The 9,691-nt window shown below is 35.3% G+C and overlaps 1 pseudogene; it reads left to right on the top strand.

The window, feature by feature from the left end:
- Positions 1–8,227: 8,227 nt before the first annotated feature.
- Positions 8,228–8,344, top strand: LOC145301488 (5S ribosomal RNA; annotated as a pseudogene).
- Positions 8,345–9,691: the final 1,347 nt, after the last annotated feature.

The raw sequence follows: 9,691 nt of genomic DNA, 5'->3' as shown, positions 1-9,691 counted from the left end.
GCTAGCTCTTGTCAGGATGGCAGGGCATATGAAGCAAGGGTGCGCAATCACCGACCACATTTCTCTCTTGAATCAGCAATGCTTGATTTACGGGACGACTATAAGCAATAAGAGGTGCTTCTATATTATAATAACGAAAAAAAATATTGAATTTCAAGTAAAACAAATGGAACCTACGTAACTGTTATGTCGCAAAGCATAACATATCCAAAAATTACGGGAAACGATGAGGTACGAAAATAATTATTAATGAAAATCAGTTTTCGATAAAGTTTGGATGAGGAATAAAATTTGTCCGACATTTTGAATTACGTTCATCACGTGACCCTAAGCAACATAACTTAATTATCTCCCTTGTCGACTTATCCCTCTTTTTAGTAAGCGTAATGTAGTGATTTCGCTTCATTTTACAAAATTCTTTTTCCTTAAATAATTATTCTTCTACCGTATCGTTTTTCGTAAGTTTTGGATATGTCACTATTTGAGAGCTGATAATTACGTGGGTACGATTTGTTTCAATTAAAATTCAGTATGTTTTTCGTTATTATTATATAGAAGCGCCCAATGCAGAGATAACAGGATAGTACAGACAGCACCTGGTATTTCCAAATGGCCCCCACGTTGCTTAACTTTGGTGATCTTACGAGAACCGGTGTGTTAATGTGATTATGCCGTACTTTTATTCCAATAAATGTTCAATTCATAAAATAATAAAATAATAAGGTACTTGTGCATCTTACGGACCATGCTGAAATAAGAGGTGGAGGTCGGCTTTTTGAACTATTCTAACAAAATTGTTAAAAAGCCAAGGTCCCAACTCCCCTGTACTTTCAGCTTGACTTTTTGGCCAGGAGCAAAGTGTAGTATCTGTTCTGATATTTCACTTCACCTTTTCTGCCCTCGGTTAGTGGAGAAAAACTCCTTCACGACTGAGACAATTTTTATTTTCGTTCCTATCCAGAGAGACCCTTTTTGGCGAGCTGGATTTTTCCCATATTAAAAACCGACCTTATATCTGTCTGTCCTCGTGGGGGTGGGGGGGTTCAGGTAAATAGGAACAATTTGATAAACAAAATACACCGTAGAAATTAAATTTAACTTGAAAATCTTATATAAAAAATAGTACGGTTCGTAAACTGCAGAAGCACCAATAATAATACTTTGAAAATCATGTAGAACACACAGACAGACCGCCCGACCGACACACACACACACACACACACACACACACACACACACACACACACAACGGAGAAATGGTCTTGCAGATTTATGCTTTAAAAATGAAAGTCGAAAATGAAGCGAAATTAGCGAGAAAATCCAACTGTCACTATAGTAAAATTGAGTAAAATATTCTTAATCGAAACAACCAGCCAGTCATTTTCGGACTGGGTCTATTTTTCGCTTCCTTTTTCGATTCAGCCTGATTTGGGGCAGCGGAATAATAAATTAGTGACTCATGTTGTATCGTCCCTTCCCCCAGCTCCCTGGTTCTTGTTCTCTCTTGGAGATGGATTCAATTTTGATCAAGAACTCAGAGAAATCTATGAGGAAGAACCGATCTAGTGGAGCCGTGCTTGTAGTGAATAATGGGAGGAGGAGGAGGGTAATATTCTGAAGAGTGGTGGTAGTAGTAGTAGTAGTAGTAGTAGTAGCAAGTCGGTGTTCGAATTCGTTGTTCAGATTTTTCAGTGCACACAATATTTGACCTTGTGGCTAGGAGCAAAGTATAGTATCGGTTTTAGGAAATGTATGTTTAAAGGTTGTGACCAGAGAAGTATACAAGGAAAAATATCAGTATATTCATCAAAATTGGGTTTATATTGTTTTTTGTTGAATATTATTAATTTATAATTAGATTGAGTTAAAATTCAAGTTTCATTTTAGATAAACACAACATCAGGTTCAATTCAGTGGCCATTTTGTATTGATTTCGCTTATTCACATAATGTTGACATTTCACATGTGTTTTTCTCAATTTTACTTGCATAATGCTGACAGGATTTTAAATGGAAATGATTCCTCGTTTAGTAATATTAAAAAAAAACAACAAAAAAAAAGAAAAACATGAAACCATTTTTAATGCCTATACAGACTCCCCGCCCTCCGTATTCTTCTCTGACCGCTATCTTTAAACATTACCCTGTTTGGTACTATATTTCATCTTTTCTGCACTTGGTCAGTGAATAAAGGAAAAATCCTTCTAGACTGAGGCAATTAAAATTTTGTTAATGTTCCAGTCCAGAGTTCCTCTTTTAGACCAGCAGCTCTGCCACTCCACCTAGAGAGAGAGAGAGAGAGAGAGAGAGAGAGAGAGAGAGAGAGAGAGAGGGGGGGGCATAGTGTAGTATCTGTTCAGTCCGCGGAGATTATTTTCCTAGACATTGCCTCCCTTCTGAAGGGAGATTGGTTGATTGCTGGTCTCCTGATGCACCCCTACTGAGGAATGCCGACAGGTTCGACGCAGCAAAATTTTCACACATCCAGAGTGTCTCCTTTTGGGTGGGGGTGGTGAGCTAGATTACCCCCACTTCCCGTACGTTTAAACGACCTCGGGTCACACAAACTATTACGAAGGTCGCGGTCACACCCACTGTTGGTGCGAGGAGGGAAGGGTAAATATTAACCTTTCCTTTCTCTTCTTCGGAATAAGGATGAAAACCGAAAATCGAAATATTAAATTTCAATTAAAATCAACGGTATCTATTTAGTTGCCATGTCGAAATTAGTAAAATATCCAAAAGTTACGAAAAATGATGAGGTAGAAAATTAATTATTAATGAAAATAGTTTTCGAAATAAATTGCAACATATACTTAAATAATAAACAGGATAAACAGTAATTGCAGTCTTGTTCCCCCCTCCCTCCCACAATAAAATAATCTATATATGTATAAAAGTGAATGTGTCTGTATGTCTGTGTACATTTCCATACGCAATAACTCTGTCAATTTTTAGTCTAAAGACTCGAAATTTGATATACATGGTACTGAGATTTGGGAAAATCGATGTGATTGGTTTTCGGACAAAGATTTGGCGATTAAGTGGTCAAAGTTCAACGATTTGACCTTTGATAACTCTACCAAACTCCTCCGATAATTTTGGGTCTAAACATTTGAAATTTTAGATATAGGTTTCTTGGACATGGATCTAATTTAATAATTTGATTTAATCCCAAAACAATACATATTAAGTGGTCATAATAGGGGTCAAAGTTAAAAAAATTGACCTTTTTTCTTTTTTCTTTTTTTGCTCAGCATACACCTCCAAATACCAAGGCAACGCCGGGCACTCATGCTAGTCTATCTATAAAAGTGAACGCGTCTGTGTATCTGTCTGTCTGTGTGTTTGTCTGTGTGTGTATATTTCCCTACGCAACAACTTTGTCAATTTTCAGTCTACAGACTCAAAATTTGATATACAGGGTACTGAGATTTGGGAAAATCTATGTGATCGGGTTTCAGCCAGAAATTTGGCTGTTAAGAGGTCAAAGTTCAACGATTTGACCTTTGAGAACTCTACCAATCTCCTCCGAAAATTTTGGGTCTAAACACTCGAAATTGTAAATGTATGTTCCTTGGACATGGATCTAACTTAATAACCTGCTTTGGGCTGAAAACAATAAATGTTAAGTGGTCATAATAGGAGTCAAATTTAAAAAAATGAACTTCTTTTTTTGCTCAGCATACACCTCCAAACACCCGGACAACGCCGGGCACATATGCTAATCTATCTATATATCTATAAAAGTGAACGTGTCTGTGTGTCTGTCTGTCTGTCTGTGTGTCTGTGTGTCTGTCTGTCTGTGTACATTTCCCTACACAATAACTCTGTCAATTTTTAGTCTATAGACTCGAAATTTGAAATACCGGGTACTGAGATTTGAGAAAATCGATGTGACGGGTGTCAGCCAGAAATTTGGCTGTTAAGGGGTCAAATTTCAACGATTTGACCTTTAAGAACTCTACCAAACTCCTCCGACAATTTTGGGTCTAGACACTTGAAATTTTAGATATAGGTTCCTTGAAAATGGATCTAACTTAATAAAGTGATTTGAGCCCGAAACAATAAATTTTAAGGGGTCATAATAGGGGTCAAAGTTTTAAAAAATTAACCATTTTTTTTGTTTTTTTGCTTTTTTTGCACAGCATACACCTCCAAACACCCGAGCAACGCCGGGCACCCCTGCTAGTATATATATAAAAGTGAACGTGTCTGTGTGTGTGTGTATGTCTGTGTACATTTCCCTACGCAATAACTCTGTCAATTTTAAGCCTACAGATTCGAAATTTGATATACAGGGTACTGAGATTTGGGAAAATCGATGTGATTGGTTTTCGGACGGAAATTTGGTGATTAAGAGGTCAAAGTTCAACGATTTGACCTTTGAGAACTACCAAACTTCTCCGACAATTTTGGGTCTAAACACGTGAAATTTTAGATATAGATTCCTTGGACATGGATCTAACTTAATAACTTTATTTGAGCTAAAAAGCAATAAATGTTAAGGTGTCATAATAGGGGTCAAAGTAAAAAAAATTGACCTTTTTTTTTCTTTTTGTTTTATTTTGCTCAGCATACACCTCCAAACACCCGGGCAACGCCGGGCACCCATGCTAGTATATCTATAAAAGTGAACGTGTCTCTGTATCTGTGTGTGTGTGTGTGTATGTGTACATTTCCCTACGCAATAACTCCGTCAATTTTTAGTCTACAGACTCGAAATTTGATACATACACCTCCAAACACCCGTGCAACACCGGGAACCCACGCTAGTGTATCTATAAACGTGAACGTGTCTGTGTCTGTGTGTCTGTGTATCTGTCTGTCTGTGTACATTTCCCTACGCAATAACTCTGTCAATTTTTAGTCTACAGACTCGAAATTTGATATACAGGGTACTGAGATTTGAGAAAATCTATGTGATTGGTTTTCGGACAGAAATTTGGCGATTAAGAGGTCAAAGTTCAACGACTTAACCTTTGAGAACTCTACAAAGTCCTCCGACAATTTTGGGTCTAAACACTTTAAATTTTAGATATAGGTTCCTTGGACATGGATCTAACTTAATAACTAGATTTGAGCTCAAAACAATAAATGTTAAGGTGTCATAATAGGGATCCTTTGAGAACTCTACCAAACTCCTCCTCCAATTTTGGATCTAAACACTTGAAATTTTAGATATAGGTTACCTGGACATGAGTCAAACTTTTTAATATATATATATATATATATATATATATATATATATATATATATATATATATATATATATATATGCACATAAAGTTATGAACAGTACATAGAGCCTGGGAAAAGCCAGGCTGAACTGATAGTACAAGGGCCGACAATATTTTTCAGACACTTTAGTATTTGACTTTCCGAGTACCATAGAGTGGCGAAATTCCTTCAATAGAATAGCATATATAAAGACATCTGGCTACAAAAACAATCCGTCCCAAATGAGCATTAATTTTCTTTTTAAGAATCAACTCCTGAATCATAATCCGCTTAAAAAAAATGTTGTCTAAAACTGATCAACTTCAAGAATAAAACAAAGGTGCGTGTGACGTACTGCTTACTGAACCACATTCTAAATTTGGAAACCCGGGTTCAAATCCAGTTAAGCCATTTTTTTATTTTTTTTTGCACTACTCTTTCAATACAAACAGTGCTACTTGGATGTAATGGGCTACAAGGGCTGGACAATATTTATCGGACACTTTAGTATTCGACTTTCCGAGTAACATAGAGTGGCGAAATTCCTTCAATAGAATAGCATAAATATATAAAGACAATAGAAAAGCATAAACATATAAAGACAATACCTGTAATAAAAATGGAAGAAAATCGATTATGTAAGGGAAAATATTTAATGTTCATCATTTTTTATAAAACACATGCGACATTATTTTTCGGACATCATTGAAAAACTGTTAATAGTCTGTAATATCACCTTTCTTCTCAATAATTTTATCAATCTCTTTTCATAATGATCAAACATATGCACAATAACATCTCTACGTGTTTCTATTAGTTGTTTTTTGGCATCTAGCATTCGTTCCTATAGTTGAGCCTCTTTCATTATTTCAGGTTCATCATAGGCAAATTGCGCAAGCATTTACCAAACATTTTCCATTAAATTTAGATCTGGGCATTTTGCAGGCCATTCCAAAGTAGTCATATTCACTTTAGCCAGCCATTCTTTCATGACTTTTTGACACATGGATGCTGCAATTGTCTTGTTGCAGAACGAAATTATTCTCCATCTCTCTTCTTATCCTTGGTAGGACTTTCTTGTCCAGCAACTGTTTGTAGCTTTCGCTATTCTGTCGTCCTTTCAGCCACTCCAACCATATATTTCCATTAGCAAAGATCATACCCCAAACCATAACTCCTCCTCCCATCTGTCGATTGTTCAGTACGACAGGCTCACCCCTTCTCAACCAAGTACACCATCCATCGGGCCCATCAAACTTGAAATGCTTCTCATCAGTAAATATAACCTTCTTAAAGTCAACATGATTTGTTAACCACTTTTTTAGCATTCTCCACTCTTGCTCCTTTGTGTTTCTTTGTTAGTGAAATTTTTTCTTAGCCTTTGCATACTTCAAACCAATCCTATGCAGCGTTTTTTGTACTGTTCATACGTTTACATCCAATTCACATTTCTCCTTCACTTTTATTGCTGTAACTTTTTCTCCAGATGTCAAAAGCCGTGTCACAGTCTTCTTCATTCTCTTTTCTGTCCTTTTTCGGCTTGGCGTTTGCCTTCAGCATGTATTCGACCATTGATTTCAACAGCTTCAAATCCATGTTGATCCTTCTGATGCTGAGGCCATCTTCCCACTTCTTCCATGCCAAACAAACAACTTCTTCTGAATGCATTTTACCTCATTAAACTTAATTTTTTGTCCAGTAGAATAGAACAGATAATTGATTCTAATGATGACAACAAGCAGAAAATTTGCATACAGCAACATATACATGAACATAGCTCTTAATAAAATCGGATTTTTGTCATGTCTATAAAAGTGAAAATGTGTGTCTGTGTACATTTTCCTACCAAATAACTCTGTCAATTTTCTTTCTAGAGACTCGAGATATAACATAAGGAGTATTGAGATTTGGAAAAATCTTTTTAATTGGTTTTCGGCCAGAAATCAGGCCTTGATGGAGAGGAAACTAAAACTTGCTGCTATGGTTTCAAATGATCTGAAATAACAGCAAGGAGAGACTTGATTCCAAATATTTCTCGTGTTATGTCTCCCCTCTTTGGTTTTCATACATAAATTAAATTTCACAGTGTGTAAGGATTATTTGATACTGGAAATATTCATAATCGTAGCCTATTTCCAAAAGAGAAGCAATATAACATATGCAAACTATTTGGAATCAAGTCTCCCCTTGCTGTTATTTCAGATCATTTGAAACCATAGCAGCAAGTTTTAGTCTTCCCTCCATCAAGGTCAGAGTTTTGGGGGAAATATATATATATATATATATATATATATATGCGTATAAGTATGGCACAATCACAGTGACACACTGGTTCTCGCCAGATCACTGAAGTTAAGCAACGTTGAGCCTGGTCAGTACCAGATAGGTGACCATTTGGGAAGGCTAGGTGCTGTACGTACCTTCTGGGAAGGTTGGGCGTGTGGCCAGCACCCTCACCGCGTAAAAAGAACTCAGTCGCTACAAAAGCATCTACAAAGTTGTAGATGGCTTATGCCCTGCCAGGGGCTCAAGGCTATATATATATATATATATACACGTAAGTGACAATGTCAACACACACCTCCAAACACTTGGGCAATGTCGGGCACCCAGGCTAGTAATAATTAAACGAGAGTCACTCGGAAGAAAAAAACATGTAAGCATGACGCACAAAATAACATGCACGCTGTCGTATTAATATATATATATATATATATATATATATATATATATATATATATATATATATATATTTATGCAGTTTTTGTTGTTGATTTTTTAAACGATATTAAGATTAGTGTCTTCACCTTGAAGATCGGATGTTTTTTAGAAATTGCCCATTTTTTATTTTGGACATAAACAAATAATATATATATATATATATATATATATATATATATATATATATATATATATATATATATATATATATATATATATATATATATATATATATATATATATATATATATATATATATATATATATATATATATATATATAATGCCGTATACGGCATAATCACGTTGACACACCGGTTCTCGTCAGATCACCGAAGTTAAGCAACGTTGAGCCTGGCTAATACCAGATGGGTGACCATTTGGGAATTCTAGGCGCTGTATGTGCTCTCCGCTTATCTCGGCATTGTTTCCAGTCGTCTTGTACCTCAACTTGCCACTGGTATGCAACAATGTTGACTCAGGAGAGACGTGGTTGGAGATTGCGCAACTCTTGCCACACAAATTTCACGCACAGGCACCCTTACAGTGGGTATCCATAGTCTGTCAAGACTGAAGGAAGCCTTTTTTTTTATTTTTATATATATATATATATATATATATATTTATATATATGAGAATCCTGAGGAGAATAAGATCACAGATTATTTCTGATATTGAATATTATAATAATATATATTCGCAGATTATTAAATCCTTTGGTATCAAGTCTTACAAAATATTTTTGGGTGGTAATATTTTTATATAAGATATCCCTTTAAAAAGATTTGATCTTTAATATATTTTCTATGTATGTGCTGAATAGCAAAATTATTTCAAACCAGATTTAATATTTTGCTAATGACTTTTCCTCTGAGGAGATGACCCTACATCAAAAATCCAAGTACTCTGAATTGTATTCTTTGTTCAAATAATAAATTTTTGTTTTGAAAATTATATTTTTCTGAATGAAATTTAAATATTATGTATATATATATATATATATATATATATATATATATATATATATATATATATAAGTGAAAATGTCTCTGTGTGCATGTGTGTCTGTATACATTTCCCTACCAAATAAATCTGTCAATTTTCGGTCTAGAGACTCGGGATTTGACATAAAACGTATTGAGATTTTGGCAAGTCTTTTTAATCGGTATTCGGCCAGAAATTTGGCTGTCAAGGGGTCAAAGTTACACGATTTGACCCTTGAAAACTCTACCAAACTACTCCCCCAATTTTGGTTCTAAACACTTGAAATTTTAAATGTAGGTTACTTTGACATGGATCAAACTTTATAATTTGATTTGAGCCCCAAAAAATAAATGTTAAGAGGTCAAAATTGGGGTCAAAGTTTTTAAAAAAATTGACCTCTGCGTTCTCTACCAAATTTTTCAGCAAATTTCTGGTGTAAACATTTGAAATTTTGCATAAAGGGTATTCAGACACAGGGCAAGACTTTTAATGTGTTTGGGTTGAAAATTTGAGCTGCCAAGGGGTCAGAGTTCAAAAGATTTTACCTTTGCGGTGTTTAGTAAACTACTCAGCCAATTTTGGGTCTAAACATTTGAAATTTATACATAACGGGTATTCAGACATGTGGCAAGCATTTTAATCAGTTTTGGGGCGAAAATTTGCCTGCCAAAAGGTCAAAGTTGAAGGAGTTGATCTTTGCAGATTCTACCAAATTCCTCTGCTAAAGAGTTGAAAATTTAGATGTAGGTAACTTGGACATGAGAAGAA

Source organism: Euprymna scolopes, chromosome 18 (genome assembly GCF_053919585.1).
Source record: "Euprymna scolopes isolate OS-2025 chromosome 18, ASM5391958v1, whole genome shotgun sequence".
NCBI classification, from domain to species: domain Eukaryota; kingdom Metazoa; phylum Mollusca; class Cephalopoda; order Sepiida; family Sepiolidae; genus Euprymna; species Euprymna scolopes.
This window is presented reverse-complemented; position numbering and strand designations above follow the sequence as displayed.